Below are 22,875 nucleotides of genomic sequence, written 5' to 3'. Positions count from 1 at the left end.
TGACATTTGTCTTTGCCTGATTTACTTCACTCATGAAAATCAATTAACCGTGCATGCAAGGGGTAACTTCTCAGCTCTTCTTTCTATTCCATTTATCTATATATCTGTCCTTATACCAGTACCGCAGGGTTTTGATTACTGTGGCTCTGTAATAAGTGTTGAAATGAGGAAGAGCGTGTCCTCTAGCTTCGTTCTTTCTTGGCTCCTTGGGGTCCTTTAAGATTCCCCATAAGGAGTTCCCATTGTGGCTCAGCGGGTTTAGTGTCCGTGATAAGGATAGTATTGAACCTATAGACTGCTTTGGGTAATACTGTCATCTTGACAATGTTAAATCTTCCAATCCATAAACAGTGGCTATCTCTCCATTTACTTAGTTAAGTCTTGTTTAACTTCTTTATTCCTAAGTATTTTATTCCTTTTGATGCTATTGTAAATGGAATTGTTTTCTTAATTTCCATTTTTGATTGTTATTTTCTTAGTAAATAGAATGCAACTGATTTTTTTTTTTTTGGATGGGGGGCCATACCCATGGCACATGGAAGTTTCCAGGCTAGGGGCCAAATTGGAGCTGCAGCTGCCAGCCTACACCACAGCCACAGCAGTTCCAGATTCGAGCCTCATCTGCAACCTACACCAAAGCTCACTGCAATGCCCGATCGACTGAGCAGGGCCAGGGATTGAACACGTGACCATATAGATACTAGTCGGGTTCATTACTGCTGAGTCACAATGGAAACTCCCACAATGTTCAGGATTTTTTGTTGCACTTAGGAGAAAAGATAGGAAAAAGTACATAAACTCCATTTTTCCAGAAATGGAAGTTGGGACATATCCTTTTTTTATGAAGGATGTGTTACAACCCTGGTCCCTGGGCACTAATGCCAGCAGTACTCCAAAATCACTGTAGTCCCAAATGCTCTGAATTGGAATTATAGTTATTCCTTTATTATTCATTAAGGCTATTTCCTTTTTTTTTTGTCTTTTTGTCTTTTCTAGGGCCGCTCCCAGGGCATATGAAGTTCCCAGGCTAGGGATCGAATCGGAGCTGTAGCCACTGGCTTACACCAGAGCCACAGCAACACAGGATCCGAGCCTCGTCTGCGACCTACACCACAGCTCACAGCAATGCCGGATCCTTAACCCACTGAGCAAGGCCAGGGATCAAACCTGCAACCTCATGGTTCCTAGTCAGATTCTTTAACCAGATTCTTTAGCCACAATGGGAACACCAAGGATATTTCTAATATTTCATTAAAATATAGAATGATGAAAAATCTTAAATATAAACATTTGTTGCCTTGGACTAATTACTTCCTTAAAACAGGAAATATCTTATTCTAATCTGAAGATTAGGATTACTAGGTCAAAGGATATGTATTTCATTAAGGCTCTCAATGCACATGTAAGTCACTTTTTAGAAAGGCAATGTCAGTGGTTTCACTCCCCTTTAAAACACTGAGTATTACCATTCTTTTCTTTAAAAAGATCCTCTTTCATTCACTACAAAATAATCAGGAAACAAACAAGTAAACTAACAACAACAAAAAAGAATAAGCAACATGAAAATAAATCCTCCCATACAGAGGCAACTACTTTTTCTGTCTTGGTATCTATTTTCCTGTACACTTTTTATTGTACTTTTGTAGTTACAATTGCAGCATGCAGAAGTTCCCGGGGCCGGGGATTGAACCCTTGCCAAAGCAGCAACCTGAGCCACAGTAGGACAATGCCAAATCTCTGTGCCACAAGAGGACTCAACGTTATTTTAAAAAAACAAAAACAAACAAACAAACAAAAAACACCTTGTTTTCTCATAGTTTCTGAGAATCAGGAATTTAAAAGCAAGTTGATGGGCATTTCTGGCTTGGGGTCTCTTGAAGGCTGTAGTCAAGAGTTAGCTGGGGCCAGGTAGCATCATTTTAAATAACTGTTGTATTAGAACCTTCTGGTTGCAGACAAATACAAATCAAAATAGCTAAGGCAGGAATTCCCACTGTGGTGCAGTAGAAACGAATCTGACTAGGAACCATGAGGTTGCGGGTTTGATCCCTGGCCTCACTCAGTGGGTTGGGGATCTGGCGTTGCCGTGAGCTGTGGTGTAGGCTGACAGCTACAGCTCTGATTAGACCCCTAGCCTGGGAACTTCCATATGCTACAGGTTTGGCCCTAGAAAGGACAAAAACAAAAAACAAAATAGCTAAGAGAAAAAGAGGAATGTATTGGCTCGCACAACCAACCACAGAAAAGTTAGGAGTGAAGCACTAGAACCATAAATGTGAATTTATTTTTCCAGAATTCACTCTTCAGCTTCTTGTCAGTGCCTCTTTCTGTGTGTCCAGTGCATTCTCTCAGATTGCCTTCTTCTAAACATTTGGAGAAATGGCAAACCATAGTGCCTAAGCTCACAACCACTACAGATAAAAAAAGGTCTGTTCATTTAAAGTACAACTGTTATATGGTTATACTTTAATATATGAATATCCATATATATATTAATAAATTCTACAAACCAACAATAGACAACCCAATTAATACATATTTATACTTGAAACACTTACTTTGGAAATTTTATTATTATTATTATTATTTTTTATGGCCACATCCACAGCCCACGGAAGTTCCTGGGCCAGGGACTGAATCAGAGCCACAGCTGCAGCAATGCTGGATCCTTAACCCATTGCACTGGGTTGGGGATTGAACCTACACCCCCACAGTGACCTGAGCTGCTGCAGTCAGATTCTTAACCCCCTGCAGCCAGAGTTGAAACTCCCGAAAAATTTTAAATGTAGCACAGGAATGAACAATTCCTTAAAGGTTAGAGAGAATTTTTTGGAGTTCTTTCGTGGCACATCGGATTAAGGATCTAGCATTGTCACCGCAGTGGCTTGGGTCACTGCTCTGATGTGGGATCAATCCCTGGCCTAGGAAATTCCACATGGCACAAGCATGGCCAAAAAAAAGAAAGACTTTTTTTTTCAGGAAGCCACATGTACATAGTACTATTCTGAGTAGCTCTTTGACAAGGATCTCAGTTTCTTGTGTGATCATTGTTGTTTTAGGGTTTCTTTTCTTTATTTGGTCTTTTTAGGGCCACATCCGTGGCATATGGAGGTTCCTTGGCTAGGAGTTGAATTGGAGCTGTAGCTGCCAGCCTATGTCACAACCACAGCAACACAAGATCCAAGCTGTGTTTGTGACTCACACCACAACTCACAGCAATGCAGGATCCTTAACTTACTGAACAAGGCCAGGAATAGAACCTGTGTCCTCATGGATGCTAGTCAGATCGTTTCTGCTGAGCCATGATGGGAACTCCAGTGTTTTAGGTTTTTATCTTTTCATTGAGTCTTTTTTTTTTTCTTTCTTTTCTTCTTCATCAAGATTTTCAGGAGTTCCCATCATGGTGCAGTGGTTAACGAATCCGATTAGGAACCATGAGGTTTCAGGTTCGATCCCTGGCCTCGTTCAGTGGGTTAAGGATCCAGCATTGCCGTGAGCTGTGGTGTAGGTTGCAGACACGGCTTGGATCCCTCTTTGCTGTGACTGTGGCATAGGCCAGTGGCTACAACTCCGATTAGACCCCTAGCCTGGGAATCTCCATATGCTGCAGGAGCGGCCCTAGAAAAGACAAAAAATAATAATAATAAATAAATAAATAAATAAATAAATAAATCTTGGGAGTTCCTATTGTTGTACAACAGAAACAAATCTGACTAGTATCCATGAGGATGCAGGTTTGAGCCCTGGCCTCGCTCAGTGGGTAGGGGATCTGGTGTTGCTGTGAGCTATAGTGTAGGCGACAGATGGGGCTCGTATCCCTTGTTACTGTTGCTGTGGCCTGCAGCCTGGGAAATTCCACATGCCATGGGTGCAGCCCTAAAAAGCAAAATAAATAAATAAATCTTAGCTGGGATTTTGATTAGGAGTGCATTAAATGTATACACAAAACTTAGAACTGACATCTTTTTGTTTTGTTTTGTTTTTTGTTTTTTGTGCTTTTTTTTTTTTTTTTAATTTCTTGGGCCACTCCTGCAGCATATGGAGATTCCCAGGCTAGGGGTTGAATCAGAGCTGTAGCCACCGGCCTATGCCAGAGCCACAGCAACACGGGATCCGAGCCACATCTGCAACCTACACCACAGCTCACGGCAACGCTGGATCCTTAACCCACTGAGCAAGGCCAGGGATCGAACCCGAAACCTCATTGTTCCTAGTCGGATTCATTAACCACTGAGCCATGACAGGAACCCCAGAAGAACTGACATCTTAATTTTAGCTTCTAATCTATAAAAAATGATGTATATCTATTTATGTACATCTTCTTTAACTTCTCTCAGTAGTTTTCCGTTAGAATAAATTACATATTTCATTAGATTTCTTCCTCCATATGATGTGTTTTGATGCTATTATAAATACTATTTTTGTTTTGCAATTGCTTAATGCAAGTATACAGAAATGCAGTGGATTTGTGTATAATGACCTTGCATTTTGTGTTCTCGCTAATTCATTTATTAGTTCTAATAGAGCTTCTTTGGGTAGATTCCATAGTGTTTTCTACATGCACAATTATGTCATCTGCAAATAATAACAGTTTTACTTCTATCTAATCATTATGCCTTGTTTCCACTATTAGGGGAAAATGGTTCACCATTAAGTACAATGTCAGCTGAGGTTTGTTTTAGCTGCTCTGTAGCAGATTGGAAAAGTTCCCTTCCATTTCTGATTTGCTGAGATTTTTCAAAATCATAAATACATGGTTTTAAATGCTATCAATGATTTTTAAAACATCTATTTAGATTAGCCTACATTTTCTCCCTTATTTTGTTAGTGAGGTGAATTGCATTGATTTGTTTTTTAATGTTAAACCAATGCTGCACTCCTAGTATAAACTTCTTAGTATTCTAAATTTTTTTGTTTGAACTTTTTGCCATATATACTTATTAAAAATTAATCACTTAAAATTTTAATGTATACAAACGTAAATGAGCAGGGCTATTTCTGAACATTTACCCTACAGAAAAATAGGACAAATGTGTTCATGGATGTCTGTTGTCGCTTTTTTGTGTGTGTGTCTTTTTTCGTCTTTTTACGGCCACACCCATGGCATGTGGAGGTTCCCAGGCTAGGGGTCTAATTGGAGCTGCAGCTGCCAGCCTGGGCCAGAGCCACAGCAACGCCAGATCTGAGCCGCATCTGTAACCCACACCACAGCTCACGGCAACGCTGGATCCTTAACCCACTGAGTGAGGCCAGGGATCGAACCCAAAACCTCATGGTTCCTAGTCGGGTTCATTTCCCCTGCACCATGACAGGAACTCTGCTTTTTTTTAATATATAATATCAAAAAAAATTATAAACAACCCAAATAGCTACCATTAAGGAAGTGGTAAATAGATTAATTTATATTCAGCCAATAGAATAGTAGTCAGCCATTAAAACTCATAATATATGTCCATATATGGGCATAGAAATAAGATTTAGATAGTTTTTCAAACTTAAAACGCAGGTAACAGGGAGTTCCCGTTGTTGCTCAGCAGTTTGCAAGCCTGACTAGCATCCATGAAGACGCAGGTTCCATCCCTGGCCTTGCTCAGTGGGATAAGGATCCGGCATGGCTGTAAGCTGTGGGTGTAGGTCGAAGACACTGCTTGGATCCCAGGTTGCTGTGGCTGTGGCTGTGGCATAGTCCAGTGGCTACAGTTCTGATTGGACCCCTAGCCTGGAAACCTCCATATGCGTGGGTACAGCCCTAATAGACAAAAAGATAAATAAATAAATAAATAAATAAATAAATAAATAAATAAAATGCAGGTAAAAACCATATGTGTAGAGTGACCCCAGTTTACACCCCCCCCAAGAAAAAGATCTAGAATAATGAGGTAGATTAATAAATATTTTGAGGGAGTTCCGCAGGTGGTATAGTGGAAATGAATCTGACTAGGAACCATGAAGTTGTGGGTTTAATCCCTGGCCTTGTTCAGTGGGTTAAGGATCCGGCACTGGTGTGAGCTGTGGTGTAGGTTGCAGACGAGGCTTGGATCTGGCGTTGTTGTGGCTGTGGTGTAGGCCGGCAGCTGTAACTCCGATTGGACCCCTAGCCTGGGAACCTCCATAAGCCGAGGACGCGGCCCTAAAAAACGAAAAATAAATAAATAAATAAACATTTTGACATGAAGAAACCTCCAAGACATTCAATTAAGTGAAAAAAAATCAAGTTGAAGAACAATACATATAGCATAATCCCATTTATGGCAAAACAAAACCAAAAAATATATTGTATATATACATATATTTTTGTGTGTCAATGTTCTTTGCTGGCAAGCAACGCAAACGAATTGGCTAATTTAAGAAAACAACAGCAAGAGCTTATTGAGTAATTAGGGATTCCCCCCCCCCCCAGAGACTTAAGGAAAATGTGAAGAATCAGGTCTCAGAAAGAAGAGAAATCACGCAGCCCTCGGGAGCTGTTGAGAATCAACCAATGGTAGGCTCCTCACATTACTGCTCTTAGAATGAACACACTCCAAGAGGTGTTTTCATTTTCCAAACCAATATCCAAATTGCAGGGAGAGAGATTTTGACTGGCCTCGCTTGAGGTCGTACACATGGTCACCCTCTGGTCGACAACCCTGGAGACTCTATCTGATATGGATGGTAAAATTGGAGGACTATTTGTGCAGACAAAAATGATCTCTTTGGTATACAAATACACACGTTTTCTCGGGGGAGTGCATAGTCTTTTCCATCCATGGTACCCCCTGGATTTGTGCAATTGAGCTGCTGTGGAAAGGATATTTACACTATTAACTTTTGAGCTTCTACGTTATCTGAATTTTGCTATAAGGAGAAGGCATTCTTGTGCTCTCTTTGCTGAGGCCAGAGCTGCCTGTGGCTCCAGTCCATGACAAACGCCGATATTAGAAAACGAGACTCACACAGGAAAAATGGTGGAGACAAGAAACGAGAAGAAGGAAGAACCTGATGGGCCCTACGCCCTGGGTCCAGTCATGCCGAGGCCACCTCCACCTTTTCCCTTTTTAAGGTTTAGAAGTGTGAGCCACTAAATCCTTACCCCCACCCACTTTTCCTTAAATTCGTTTTCATTTGAGTTGCAATCGAAAGAACTGCAAGTGAGAGTAAGGAAAGCCATCAATGATGTTTGTATAACCACAGTAGCAAGTAAATTTGTAAAAAATAGCACTGAGGAGTTCCCTTGTGGCCACGGATTAAGTACCCAGTGATGTCACTGCAGTGGCTCAGGTTGCTGCTGTGCCACTGTCAACTGGAGATCCGTTCACAACAATGTGAATATGCTTAACGCTTATGAACTATACACTTAAAAATGGTTCACCCCCAAATTTTGTTATATGTTTTTACCACAATAAAAACATTATCACATATCTATAAATCTAAAAGGGGTATTAAAATAATAACACCATGACCAGGAATGACTTATTCTAGGGATGTTAGGGTTGTTTGACATTTGAAAATGTATTAATATAATTTATCACAGCAATTGAATTAAGGAAAAAAACTATATGATCATCCTAGTGAATGACAAAAAAAGCCTTTAATAAAAATCGAGGGAGTTCCTGTCGTGGCACAGTGGTTAACGAATCCGACTAGGAACCATGAGGTTGTGGGTTCGGTCCCTGCCCTTGCTCAGTGGGTTAACGATCTGGCGTTGCCGTGAGCTGTGGTGTAGGTCACAGACGCGGCTGGGATCTGACATTGCTATGGCTCCTATTAGACCCCTAGCCTGGGAACCTCCATGTGCCATCGGTATAGCCCTAAAAAGACAAAAAATTTTTTTTCCTCTTTTTTAGAAGAATAAATGCTCATTAAAATATTGAAACAACATATAAGGTAAAAAGTAAACATTTCTCACTGTTCTATCAATTCCCTTACTCAGAGGTAATCACCTTCAATAGACTCTTTTCTTCATATCTGAGGTACACAGTTGGATTTTGAAAAATAAAACTGAGATCATAATATACGAGCACATATATATAATATATTAGCTAAATATTTTTTAAACTTAACAAAATAGCATGGACCAATTTCCAGCTTGGTACTACAGATTTACCTTCTCTTTAATGGCTTCACAGTATTTCAGAATGTAAATGTACAATAATTTATTTAACTGTTCCCTACTGAGGAATTTTAAGTTGTTTTAAGCTTTTTTGCTATTAAAAATGCTTTAATGAAGAGCTCTATGCATAAATATTTCTTCACTTGTGAAGGATCGTCTTTTAGAATTGAAATTGCTGGGTCAAAGAATATACAGTTTAAACTTTTTCACAGATACTCTCAAATTATCCTTTAAAATAATTTATAGTCAGAGAGTTAGAGAACATCCATTTATTCGTATTCTCACAAACAAAGGAAATAATTATAATTCTTACCACGTTCGCCCATCTGGTAAATGAGATCCCCTCCAAAAGTCATTATTTGTAGATTATATGATCACATACCTGGGAAAAAAACAAGAAAATTAACTAAATAAAGTTTAGTCTAGAGAGCTGGTTGTGTCTGAAGGAAAGCACTTCAGCCTTGGAGGAAGTATAAATTGTACTCCAGAGGGTAATTTCTCAGCATGAGTAAAAAATATAAAAAATACACATCTCTTCTGATGCAGCAATCAAAATCTGGGATTTCTTTCCCTAGGGAAGTGAAGAAATGTACAAAGATCTAGCTACAATATTTTTTACTGATGCATGGTTTATAGCTATGAAAAACTGAAAACAATCTAAATGTCCAACAACAAGGGAGAAGTCAAATAGAGGATCACTCATTCATACAATCATACACAACACATCCATTAGAAGCAATGTTGTAGGGAGTTTCCATTGTGGCTCAGTGGTAACGAACCTGACTAGTATCCATGAGGACTCAGGTTCGATCTGGCCCTGCTCAGTGGGTTAAGGATCTGGTGTTGCCAAGAGCTGTAGTGTAGGTCCAAATGCAGCTTCGATATGATATTGCTGTGGCTGTGGAATAGGCCAGCAGCTGCAGCTCTGATTTGATCCCTATCCTGGGAACTTCCATAGGCCAAAGGTGCACCCTAAAAAAAAAAAACACACACACACACAAAAAGAAGAAGAAGTGATATTGTAGATTATAATGTATTGACAATATTTCAAGTTTTAGTGCTCAATGAAAAAGATGACAAAACATATACAATATGATACAAATAAAAATGTGTGTGTATGTGTGTGTGTATATATATATATATAGGCATATATAGTTCTGTATTATTTATCACATTGATCTTGGTCAAATTTGATCTGCTGTAAAGGTAAATTTGCTTTGAAACCCAAGCCAAAATACCCATCCAAATGTAAGCTTAGCACCTGAGATCCCAGCTAAGCTACGAGGAGTGGATGCAAATATAAAGCTCAGAGATAATCCTGACATAAAAAGAAATGCCTGTTCTGGGACCTGAAAATGAGGCTTCTTAATGAAATTACCAGCTGTTTGAATAACCTCTTTTTTGTTTACAAAGAACACAAGCTCTGCCAGCATATCTCAGCGTTGTTTTAAGCACCCCTTGGGACCCTGAGGACCCCACATTGCTCCTGTCATTTAGAAGCTTATCCAGTGGTTGAAAGAATCCAAACAAGTTGCTTTCAGCTCAACACTGCAATGTCCCCAGTAAAAAGGAGGGCCAGTGTTTGCTCTGTGACAATTCCCTGTTTTCCCAGACCATGAATCAGCCCCATTGTCTCACCTGCCTCTGTGCATCATTCATTCTGTACATCACAGCTAATGGCAAAAGCAGGAACATGGCAAAGAAAGTGAGACTCTGGGCAAAGAGAATGCCAGGCCCAGTATTTAATTCTGCTTGTAAAGGGTCAGAATTTCACAGGGGCCGCTTCAGAGAAATGGCTGGAAATGTATCAAAAGGCTAATTTCGGGAGTTCCCGTCGTGGCGCAGTGGTTAACGAATCCGACTAGGAACCATGAGGTTGCGGGTTCGATCCCTGCCCTTGCTCAGTGGGTTGACGATCCAGCGTTGCTGTGAGCTGTGGTGTAGGTTGCAGACGCGGCTCGGATCCCGCGTTGCTGTGTTGCTGTGGCTCTGGCATAGGCCGGTGGCTACAGCTCCGATTCAACCCCTAGCCTGGGAACCTCCATATGCCGTGGGAGCGGCCCAAGAAATAGCAACAACAACAACAACAAAAAAAAAGGCTAATTTCAAGGAGAGTATCTAATTTACAAAATAATACTTGGCAGTTAACTGGCATTTTTTTCATCCAGAGGTAGAGGTGTTTCCAAATGTGAATGTACAAAAATGCTCTGGGCACCACACCACGTCAGACTTTTCTTTCCTTCCTCCACTGCCTTCCCTTCTACCCCAGTTCCTTTCCTCACTCTTCCTCCCTGTTCCTTCCCAGCTAGAAAGAAATGATAGTTTAATCTAGGTAATCTAGTTTAATCTAGGTAATACTAGTTTAATCTAGCTAATACTCTCCTCTTGTGCAAGCTGATTGTTCGCTCAGCTGGCCTAATCCTTTGCATGCAATTTATTTTATAAAGAATAAAAGGGAGGAGTTCCTGTCGTGGCGCAGTGGTTAACGAATCCGACTAGGAACCATGAGGCTGCAGGTTTGATCCCTGGCCTCGCTCAGTGGGTTAATGATCTGGCGTTGCCATGAGCTGTGGTGTAGGTTGCAGACGCGGCTCGGATCCCAAGTTGCTGTGGCTCTGGCACAGGCCGGCGGCTACAGCCCGGATTCAACCCCTAGCCTGTGAACCTCCATGTGCCGCAGGAGCAGCCCAAGAAATGGCAAAAAGACAAAAAAAAAAAGGATTAAAGGGAGAAAATTTTTGTCTTTAGGTCATAGCACCCATTGCCCAAACAACTCTTTTTTTTTTTTTTGTCTTTTTTGTCTTTTGTCTTAGGGCGGTGCCCGCGGCATATGGAGATTCCCAGGTTAGGGGGCCAACTGGAGCTGTTGCTGCCGGCCACAGCCACAGTCACAGCAATGCCAGATCCAAGCCCAGTCTGTGACCTACACCACAGCTCACGGCAACGCCAGATCCTTAACCCACTGAGGGAGGCCAGGGATCGAACCCTCAACCTCATGGTTCCTAATCGGATTCATTAACCGCTGAGCCATGATGAGAACTCCCCAAACAACTCTCTTTAAATCCCCAGAAACCAATTCAAGGTCATGTCTTTCTACTCGGTGATAACTCAGCTTACCTCTAGTGTACTAGTTAGGATTCTTTGGTTGTAAGTAACAGAAACCTATTTGAGCTAGCTTAAGAAAAAAGGGGCAATTTTTATGATAGAGGTACTTTCACAGCACCAAAGGACGGGTAGGCAGTGAGACCACTGAAAGGGTCTAGAATCAGGACGAATAAAGCAGTCTTGAGCCCCCACCTCTTCCTCCCTTCTTCATTCCTTTCCTCTCTGTATATCTGCTTTTCTTTCTCCTCTGATCCACTTGACATGCAGAATATAGCTGCCAGATAGCTCCCAGTTCACAGGTTAAAATTCCAGCCAACTGCAGAATGTTTCAGTTCAATCCTAAATTTCCCAAAGAAATAATCTAACCATCAATAAGGGTGGCTTGTCCCCCTCTGGTGCAGACAGCCATGGCCAGGGAGGCAGAGTCATGTGGTAGCAAGTGGCTCCTAAGGGCCCACTCCCATGACGTGGTGCCGTGGGTATGCTTCCAGGGAAAAGTGAATAACTAGTGGGCTGGAGAAATGACTGAAAACATAAACCAAATCCATTTATTTATGTGATATTGAATTATTTAGGAACGGGTTTTTTTCTTTTTTCTTTTTTTGTTGAAGCTCAAGAATATTCCTTTTAAAATATTTCTAGAGTTCCCTTGTGGCCTAGTTAAGGATTCAGCCTTAACACTGAGCAGTTGTCACTGTTGTGGCTCAGGTTTGATCCCTGGCCCAGGACCTTCTGCATGCCATGAACACAGACCAAAAAAAAAGTTAAAAAAGTATTTCTAACTACATTTTTATATAGTGAAGTTTCCATGATCAAATGACTATCCTCTTGGATCCCAGTTGCACCAAATCTCTTAGCCTTTCTAGTTTTCAAGGACCAGTAAACTAAAAATTAAGCAGTGAATATTGACATTTGCTTCCAGTGCTCCCGAGTACTGGGCAGATTTATGGGAATAACTTGGATCTTGGAAAAGGCAGCTAGTGTTTACTGAAGGTCAATAAAGTATTGAAAATAGCATGGAAAGCTTTGTCATCTTGGCCAAATGCTTAGCTTCCCTGGATCTCTTCATCTGTAAAATAGGAGTAGTAAGATTTTTAATCCTACCTCTTGGGGTCAATTGTGGGTCAAGTGAGATTACAAGAACTTTTAACTATAAAAAATAGTAGTATAATAGCATCATGTGTAACCCCAGGCCTCACCAGACTTTGGTACAAATGAGGAAAAGAGCCATTATATACAACATAATATGGCAGTTAAAAACAAGGTGGTTTCAACAAATGGTGCAAGAAAAACTGGACATCAATATGCAAAAAAAAGAACCTTGATCTGTAGCTTGAACTATATATAAAAACGGACTTGAATCACAGATCCAAATGTAAACCTAAAACTTCTAACCTTCTGGGATAAAATGGAGGAGAAAATATTTGTGATTTAAGATTAGGTAAAAACTTCATAGATAAAAATACAAAAAGCATGAACCATGAAAGAAAAAAATTGAAAAAGTAGACTCATCAAAAGGAAAACTTCTGCTCTTAAAGAGACACTGTTTTGTTTTGTTTTTGTCTTTTTTTGTCTTTTTGTCCTTTTTAGGGCCACACCCACGGCATATGGAGGTTCCCAGGCAAGGGATCTAACAGAGCTGTTGCTGCCGGCCTACACCAGGGCCACAGCAACCCCAGATCCAAGCTGCGTCTGTGACCTACACCACGGCTCATGGCAACGCCAGATTCTTAACCCACTGAGGGAAGCCAGAGATCAAACCCTCAACCTCATGGTTCCCAATCAGATTCATTAACCACTGAGCCATGAAGGGAACTCCAAGACACTATTAAGAAAATGAAATGATAAGACACAAACTGGAAGAAAAGATTTGCAAATCATCTGATAAAAGATTTGTATCCAGGGTATATAAAGAACTCACACACTTGGAGTTCCATGGTGGCCTAGCAGGTTAAAGGATCTGGCATTGCCACTGCTGTGGTGCTGGTTTGATTCCTGTCCTGGGAACTTCTTCATGCCATGGGCATGGCTTAAAAAAAAAGAGAGAGAGAGAGAGAACTCTCACACTCAATAGCATGAAAACAACCCAATTTTAAAATGGTAAAAAAAATTTGAACAAGTGCTTTACTCAGGTTGTTGTAGGGATAAAATGATAGAAGCAAAGCATTTAGTACTCAGAGTGAAAACTCAATAAGGTGTTATGCTTCAAAAAATTAAAACTGGTACTACCATATGATCCAGAAACCCCATTTCTGGGTTACATCCAAAGGAAAGGAAAACAGGTTATTGAAGAGATATACAGACTCTCATGTTTACTGCAGCATTATTCACAATAACCAAGATTTAAATACATATAAAATGGAATTACGGAGTTCCTGTAGTGGCGCAGTGATTAACAAATCCAGCTGGGAACCATGAGGTTTCAGGTTCAATCCCTGGCCTCGCTCAGTGGGTTAAAGATCTAGCGTTGCTGTGAGCTGTGGTGTAGGTCACAGACACAGCTTGGATCCCACCTTGCTGTGTCTGTGGTGTAAGCTGGAAGCTGTAGCTCCGATTCGACCCCTAGCCTGGGAACCTCCATATACCTCGAGTGCAGCCCTAAAAAGCAATAAATAAATAAATAAATAAATAAATAAATAAATAAATAAATAAAAATAGACATTCAACTTGCTGAGAGACTAGATCTTTATTCCTCTCACTAGAAGAAATGATACTTGTGTGATGCAACAGAGGTGTTAGCTAACAATGGCAATCGTATTGCAGAATAAATGTATGCGATCGATACACTGTACTTCCTAAATTTACACAATCTCATGTGTCAATTATATCTTAATTTAAAAAAAGTTATTGTCCATCCACTTCTGTGATTTTTATCCTGAGGATCAAGAGCAAGACATGGATTTACTGGCTCTGCTCTTTAAGACGTCTGCATTGGCCTCCACTTGTATGAAAGCAACCATCTTGCCTCTGTTCCAGTCAGAGCTGCTTTGGTTGTAAGAAAAAGAAATCGCTGGAGAGAAATGAAAGTTTAGTGTAAAAGTAGATTGGAGAAAAGCAAAAACGAGCCAGGAGCTTCAAGGAAGGGAAAGAGCCAATCATTTTGGTACCAGTGACCCTCTCAGTCTTCTGTGATGGTTTATCTGCTGCTAGAGACACATCTGCTCAGCTTCCAGCTCCCTCAGAAATGTCTTTCTCTCGGAGTTCCCGTCGTGGCGCAGTGGTTAACGAATCCGACTAGGAACCATGAGGTTGCGGGTTCGGTCTCTGCCCTTGCTCAATGGGTTAATGATCTGGCTTTGCCGTGAGCTGTGGTGTAGGTTGCAGACGCGGCTGGGATCCTGCGTTGCTGCGGCTCTGGTGTAGGCCGGCGGCTACAGCTCCGATTCGACCCCTAGCCTGGGAACCTCCATAGGTTGTGGGAGCAGCCCAAAGAAATAGCAAAAAGACAAAAAAAAAAAAAAAGAAAAGAAATGTCTTTCTCCCAGTCTTATTTCTTCCCGCATCTGACTTGCACACGCCCAGACATGCTGCCTTCTTCTCGATGCTCCCTGGCATTTCCATTCAATTGGCTCCCTGAGATTAACAACTTCCTTCTGTTTGTTTATTTCCTTGGAGAGGACTGTGTTAGGTCAAGCTCATCTTTTTCAACTGGGCCGCATAAACTACAAATAGCTGCCCTCTTGGTGGATTGGCTCCCTTGAGATAAAATGTCCACCCCTTGACCAATCAGCTTTGGTCCCTCACATTTCCTGGTTAGTAAAAGTAAGTATTATCATAAGAATCTATCATGCTAATTTGATATGTGACAAACGAGATTCTACTTTAATCTGCATTTTTATTAGGAAGACTGAACATTTCTATTTATGTGTTGGTAATCTCTCTTTGCTTGTTTATTTTTAATGTTCTTAGCGTGTTTTTCTATTGCAGTACCCATCTTTCCCTTGCTAGTTAGTAAGACTATTAACCACTTGTCTATTACATATCTTGCAACTGTTTCCCCCAGTTTGCCATTTGTATTTTAACTTTGTGGTGGGATTTGGCAGGAAGAAGTTTTTTTGTTTGTTTTGTTTTGTAGTCAGAATTGTTATCCTTTCCTTCAAGCGTTCCACCCTTACGGTCATATTTAGAAAGTCCTTCGGCTCCCCAAGATTATAATAATGTTCATTTATTTTCTTCCTGGAATGTTTATGGTTTCAGTTTGTGCATTACTTGGTGTGGGTATAGGGTAGAAATAATAGTAGCTAGCATTTATGAGGCACGTTTTGTGTGATAGGCACCATGTTTTTATTTTTTACCACCCATTATCTCTTTTAATCCTCATAGTCATATGAGGTAGTCACTTTTATTACCTTGTTTTTAAATACAGGAGAAATGAGGCTTAGGGAGGTTGAGTATCTTGCCTGCAATTACACAGCTCATCAGTGGCAAAACTGGTATTCAAACCCTGTATATCTACTTTCAGAGGTCTTAATTGTTGCTGTGTATATTATCTCACTTCCTCCAAAAATCATTAGTCATTTGTAAAATCCAGCATTTCTCTCACTGATTGAAATGCCACTCTTACCATCTAGTAGTGTTTGCTAAGTTCCTGGGTCTATTTTGCCCATTCTTTTCTGTTCTATTGATTCTTCTGTCTATTCCTATGCCAGTTACATACTGTTCTAATGACTGCTGCATTATTTATACATTCTATTATCTGGTAGGCCAAGTCATCCCTAGATGCTCTTCTTTTTCAAAGTTTTCTTATCTTTTCTTATGTATTTATTCTCCAAGAAAAACTTCAGAATTATGTTGTAAAGTCCCCAAGACTTTCCACTGAGATTTTTGCTGAAAATGTTGGGGGCTGGGGATACCTTGCGTGCTGAGTTGAGTTCATCAGATTCCTCAGTTTATTTATTTTTTCTTTCTTTCTTTCTTTTTTTTTGGGGGGGAGGGGGGCACTTCTGTAGCTTACAGAAGTTCCTGGGCTAGGGACTGCAGCTGCCAGCCTATGCCACAGCCATAGCAATGCCGGATCCAGGCTGTATCTGCAAACTATGCCACAGCTTGTGGCAATGCCAGATCCATAACCCACTGAGTGAGACCAGGGATTGACGCTGTATCGTCATGGAAAACAGTCATGTTCTGAACCCACTGAGCCACAACGGGAACTCCAAACTCCTCAGTTTAGATCGAATATGGTCTCTGTCGAGCCCTTTGCTTATTTTAACCCCTCCCACCCCTCCCTTATCCTTGGTACACATTGTCCCTCCCCTCCCACAGAAACACCCCCTGTTGTGTTTGAAATATGCCCTTGGATAGGTATGTGTTCTTATAAAGTACATGCTGCTGCTCTTGTGCCTAGATCTTAAATTTATGTAATTGTACTGGTGTAAGGATCTTCTTCTGTTTCTTTTGTTTCTATATCCAGCACATGCTACTGCATGTACATTGAGCTCATGGGTCCTTCTTCTGAGAAGCATTACACAAGGATGCACCCAAATATTCCACAAGCAATGGCACCACGGATGTCCCCAACGCCTCATTTCACAATGGAGCTGCAGGGAACATCCTTGGACATGGTTCCTTACAGGCTGGAAAATGCTCAGGAGTACTCAGGTGGGGATTGCTGGTTGTTCAGTCTTTACATCCTTGATGTCCTCAGTCCTGCCAGATTACTTTCCGGAACGGTTTGCAGATGTTCTTGTTGTTTTCAGAACAACTGGTTTGCATTCCCATAATGACAAAAGGATCGCCATTTCTCCGATTCTCATAATCGCTGCTGTTTTCCAACTTGCATTTTGTCCCTCTGATAGGTAGAAAATGATATCTCATTGCTTCAATTTGCATTTCATTGACTACCGGTGAGTTTGAACATCTCTTCTTATGCTTGTGAGTCATTTGCACTTTCCCTTCTGTGAATTACCTGTTGACGACCTTTGCCATTTTTCTAGTTTATTTCCTAATTTTTTCACCCATGGTCTTTCTTCTTTCAAGTATAAGTATTTAATCCCCCTACAGTGCAGATTAGTGTATAGTAGGTGATAGGAATCATACTTTTTCTCCAAATAATGACACTATTTCCCTGACATCATCTCCTGAATAATTTGTTCTTTCCATGTTGACTTGTGGTGTCATCTTCATCTTATAGCAAATTCCCATAGATGTATTTTTTTAACTTATTAGTGCACCATTTATTAAAAGAAATTATTAAAAGAATTTTTTTATTGTGGTTGATTTACACCGTTCTGTCAATTTCTGCTGTACAGCAAAGTGACCCAGATATATATCTATACACTCTTTCTGTATGAGTCTACTTCTTTCTTTCTTTTTTTTTTTTTTAAGGGCTATACCCATGGCATATGGACGTTCCCAGGTTAGAGTTCGAATTGAAGCTGCAAGCTGTTGGCCTATGTCACAGCCCAGCAACATCAGATCTGAGCCATGTCTGAGACCTACACTGCAGCTTGCAGCAACGCCAAATCCTTAACCCCTTGAGCGAGGCCAGGGATCGAACTCACATCCTTGTGAATACTAGTCGGGTTCATTACTACTGAGCCATAATGGGAACTCCCAGTATGAGTCTATTTCTGAAGTCTATTCTGTTCCTCTGGTTTATATATCTATTCCCACAGCATCACCATTCTGGTTTTGTGACTATGGCATTATGTTCTAGCATAAAATCTGATTGAGCTAATCCCCTCTTGTTGATCTGTTTCCAAAATAAATTCAGTTATTCCAAAGAGAATAAGTTTGTCCGATTTCTTCCCCCCAAATTCTGATGTTATTTTGCCTAGAATTACATTTAACTTATAGATTTGGGGAAAGTTGGCTTTTTTTTTTTTTTTTTTTGCTTTTTCAGGCCAAAGTAGCGGCATATGGAAATTCCCAGGCTAGGGGTCAAATCGGAGCTACAGCCACTGGCCTATGCCACAGCCACAGAAACACATGGGATCCAAGCCGTGTCTGCAACCTACACCACAGCTCACGGAAACACTGAATCACTGAATCACCCACCCACTGAGCAAGGCCAGGGACTGCACCCATATCCTCATGGATCCTAGTCGGGTTCATTAACCACTGAGCCACAAAGGGGACGCCGAGATTTGGCTTTTCGAAGTAAATATAAGTGCATAAAATGTTTTTTGGCCCTGCAAGTGGCATGTGGAAGTTCCTGGGCCACAGGGACTGAACCCACACCCCACTCCCCATAAGCCATCACTTGCATCTTTTTAGCTCTTTTCTTCTGGCATTTTTTTGGCCCCACCCTCCAGCACGTGGAAGCTCCCAGGCCGAGGACTGAACCCACACCACAGCAGTGACCTGAGCCACAGCAGTGACAACACCAGATCCTTAACTCTCTGAGCCACCAGGGAACTCCTTCCCTTCTGGTATTTCTCTCCATATCTTTAAACAGGATATTCACTCTGTCATTTTAAAATGTTCCTATTTTGGGGAGTTCCTGTCGAGGTGCAGTGGTTAACGAATCCGACTAGGAACCATGAGGTTGTGGGTTCAATCCCTGCCCTTGCTCAGTGGGTTAAGGATTCGATGTTGCCGTGAGCTGTGGTGTGGGTCACAGACACGGCTCGGATCCTGCATTGCTGTGGCTGTGGTGTAGGCTGGCAGCTACAGCTCTGATTTGACCCCTAGCCTGGGAACCTCCATATGCTGTAGGCTCGGCCCTAGAAAATAAATAAATAATAAAAATAAAATAAAATGTTCCTATTTTAGATATTATCAGTTGACTTCTTACTATAGAAATAGGATTTTGTTCTATGTTACAGCAGATGTAGACTTATAAACACATCTTTCCTCACCCTCCCAATATAGTTTCATTACAATTTTTAAAAATTGATACTCAGTGCTTAATTTGTTATAACCATGTAATATCATTCACAGCTGAGTCATACAGGAATATGTCATGTTTAAATGTTTAACAATTCTGTTTCCCCTGACATTAAAACGACCTTGCTTTGTCCTCTTGGCTGGTTTTCTATGTACCTATCACGTGCTCAGAATCTGCAGCATAACTCTAAAACTGCTTCTCAGCAGAGTCAAACACAGCTGTCTTGGTGATGTTGCCTCTGAAGCTTTCCATCCTCCTGCTCCAAAACAGATTAGTCACTCCTAAGATCCACTGAAAAACTGGCCTTCCTCACTTGTCACCCTTGATCTCTACTTCATGCTGCAGCCCCTGTAACATGGCCCATGGTATCCTTGCTGTGGTCCAGACGATCTTCCTGGAGCTTGCTGAGAAATTGACTTGCATGGGAGATACATTTTTGGAAAACATGCATATCCAAATATGTATTTATTATCCTTTCACATTTGAATTATGACTTGACTAGACATTTAGGTTGGAAGTCAATTTTTTTTTGTCTTTTTGTATTTTCAGGGCTGCACCTGTGGCATATGGAGGTTCCCAGGCTAGAGGTCTAACAGGAGCTGTAACCGCCAGCATACGCCGCAGCCACAGCATCGCCAGATCAGAGCCGCATCTGCAAACTACACCACAGCGCACAGCAACACCAGATCCTTAACCCACTGAGCGAGGCCAGGGATTGAACCCACAACCTCATGGTTCCTAGTCAGATTCGTTTCCACTGTGCCACTACGGAACTCCCAGAAATCAATTTTTCCTCAGAATTTTGAAGGCATTTATCCATTGTCATCTAGCTGCCAATATTTATGGTGATAAATTCAGGGTCATTCTGATTATCGACTTTTTTTGTGTTACCTGTTTTATTTCTTTTAAGATTTCCATTGTCCTCAGCGTTCTAAAATTTAATAAAGATTAGCTTGGGTGTGGGTTTGTCCCCAATAATAGTACCAGGCAATTGGTAGGTCCTTACCATTTGAAAACTCAACCTTTACTTATTTTAATTAAAAAAAATTATCTCACATTTTATCTATTTATTTTTAATTTAATTTAATTTAATTTTTTGGCCGCGCCTATGGCATACATGATTTCCCAGGCCAGGGGACAAACCTGCACCACAGCAGTGACAATGCTAGATCCTTAACCTACTGAGCCACCAGAAAACTCTGAAAACCCATCTTTTAGTTCTGGGAACTTATCTAATGCTTTAATACTTTCCTCTCAATTATTTTTCTCTGTTCTCTTATTTCCTGAAATTCCTATTATTTAGTTGTTGGACTCTCTAAACAAGCAATTTTTTTCTCTTTCCTCTGCCCTCTCTCCCTCCCGCGCTCTCTCTCCATTTTAGGAAATTCATTTAGCCTTACTTTGCAATATTTTCTGTTTAGATATTATGTAAAAGTTAATACATAAAGTTAAAGCCAATTCAAACTATATGATTGACCCAGGAGAGGGTAAAATGTTAGCTGGAAAGAAAATCATACTGTAGACTGTTCTTTGATATAGGCATTTTCGTTTCTTTTTTTGTTTTGTTTTGTTTTTGTCTTTTTAGGGCCGCACTCTCGGCATATGGAGGTTCCCAGGCTAGGGGTGAAATTGGAGCAGCAGCCACTGGCTGTGCCATAGACACAGCAATGCCAGATCCAAGCCTCGTCTTTGACCTGTGTTGCAGCTCACGGCAACACCAGATCGTTAACCCACTGAGCCAAGGCCAGGGATGGAACATGTGTCCTCATGGATACTAGTCAGGTTGGTTTCTGCTGAGCCATGATGGGAACTCCGCATTTTCATTTCTAAGAATTGTTCCTACTGAAAATATCTAATTACTGCTATAAGAAGAAAGCAAACACAGTCTGGACAGGCAAAAACAAGAGATAGTTGCTAAAAGTTAAGTAGGAAGAGAAATTGCATGAAGAGACTGTCACTCATAAAGTAGCTTCTATGTCAAACCTCTCTGGCTGCAGTATTAACCACCTCTAAACTCACTGGCTGTTCTTTTTTTGTTTTTTGTTTTTTGCTTTTTAGGTCCGCACCTGAGGCATATGGGGTCAAACTGGAGTTGTAACTGCTGGCCTACACCACAGCCACAGCAACGAGGGATCCGAGCCACCTCTGCAACCTACATGGCGCTCGTGGCAACATCAGATCCTTAACCCACTGAGCGAGGACAGGGATCGAACCCACATCCTCATAGATCTTGATTGGATTCATTAACCACTGAGCCATAACAGGAACTCCTAAACTTACTGGTTTGTTCATAATTCTGTGGGTCAGGAACTTGGGATTGTGTCATCTGGATGGTTCTTCGGTTGGCCTTGCCTGCAGTCAATCATCTATCTGTAGTCAACTGAGGTCTTACTAGGACTGAAAGGTCTCTGATGGACTCACTCACATATCTGGCACGTGGCCAATCGGACAGAGGCAGGCTGCTGGCTGGGCATCCTCAGCTCTCTTGCATATGGCCTCTTCATTCAGCTAGCTCAGGCTTGTTCACGTCTTGGTCTCAGGGTGACAACCACAGCCAAAAGTGGGTAAGCCCTTTCGCACAAGCACTTTTCAAGTCTCTGCTTGCGTCATATTTGCTAATGTCTCATCGACGAAGACCAGATTCAAGGAGTGAAGGAATAACTCCCACTCCTTGATGGGAGCTACAAAATCACTTTGCAAAGGGACACAGTTATACATGTGGGAAAAATTATCGCAGCCATCTTTGTCAACATATGATCACTCCTGTCACTTATTCGATGTGGGATTTTGGTTGGTTGTTTGTTTCTGGTATTCAGTGTTTTAATTTAGTCAATATCATGTGCTCTGTGCTGGGACCTATGTATAAAGAGAAAATAGGACTGTCTTCTGTCCTCGGAAGATATGACTTAGTGAAGCACGTAGACAATTAAATCGACATCACAATCCAGTGCAGTTGGAGTCCCAACAAAGTTTAGAGGATACTATGTAGGTACGTGGGAGGCCCCGTGATTCCCACCGGGTGAAAGACATAGGAAGGCTGCTGGGAGGAAGTGACTGGTGAGGAAAGTCTTGAGACCGTCTCTACTTTGCCTTCTCAATGAGTGGAGGAGGAAGGGATGAAAGAGGGGAATGAAGTTAAAGAACTAGTAGCTTCAATCAACCTTCAACCATCTTCCTTTCCCACGTGAGAATGCAATGATGAAATCAAGATGGAAGCCTGAAGTCAGGCAGAACCAAAGAAACACGCTAAGGCCATTGCTCTTGGGGCTCCCCCATCTCTTATAGTCTCATCGGACTACATGCTCTATAAAAGATCCTTTGTTGGGGTGACTTTCCTAGACCGAGGTTATGGGCAGGGTACCTGCTACTTACAGCTTTGGGTCTGGAACAGTCTTTGCCTTTCATTCTCAGCAGTTCCACCTGTCCCATGTTCCTGGACAAAGGCACGATCAGCATCACAGCCATGATGCCCTAAAGCACAAAAGAAGAATGGGGTTGAAAAGGTAACAATGGTATAAAGTACATGTTTGGTGCTTAATAAAAGATTGCTGGAGTTCCCATCGTGGCGCAGTGGCTAACGAATCCACCTAGGAACCATGAGGTTGTAGGTTCGATCCCTGGCCTTGCTCAGTGGGTTAAGGATCCGGCGTTGCCATGAGCTGTGGTGTAGGTCGCAGATGTGGCTCAGATCCTGCGTTGCGGTGGCTCTGGCCTAGGCCGGTAGCTATAGCTCTGATTTGACCCCTAGCCTGGGAACCTCCATATGCCATGGGTGTGGCCCTAGAAAAGGCAAAAAGACAAATAAATAAATAAATAAATAAATAATTGTTGAATTTTTAAAAAATGCTCA

The 22,875-nt window shown here is 41.4% G+C and overlaps 1 protein-coding gene across 1 annotated transcript in view; it reads right to left on the bottom strand.

Moving 5' to 3' along the window:
• Nucleotides 1-22,473, bottom strand: part of PAFAH1B1 (platelet activating factor acetylhydrolase 1b regulatory subunit 1) — a 119,401-nt gene extending 96,928 nt beyond the window's left edge. The window contains exons 1-2 of the mRNA XM_047759134.1: nucleotides 22,398-22,473; nucleotides 8,406-8,474 (exon numbers count right to left, since the gene is read on the bottom strand). The gene's annotated coding sequence lies outside the window, so the exon portion shown is untranslated. The remainder of the gene's footprint in view (nucleotides 1-8,405; nucleotides 8,475-22,397) is intronic.
• Between the last annotated feature and the right edge of the window lie 402 nt (nucleotides 22,474-22,875).

Source organism: Phacochoerus africanus, chromosome 14 (genome assembly GCF_016906955.1).
Source record: "Phacochoerus africanus isolate WHEZ1 chromosome 14, ROS_Pafr_v1, whole genome shotgun sequence".
In the NCBI taxonomy this organism is placed as follows: domain Eukaryota; kingdom Metazoa; phylum Chordata; class Mammalia; order Artiodactyla; family Suidae; genus Phacochoerus; species Phacochoerus africanus.
This window is presented reverse-complemented; position numbering and strand designations above follow the sequence as displayed.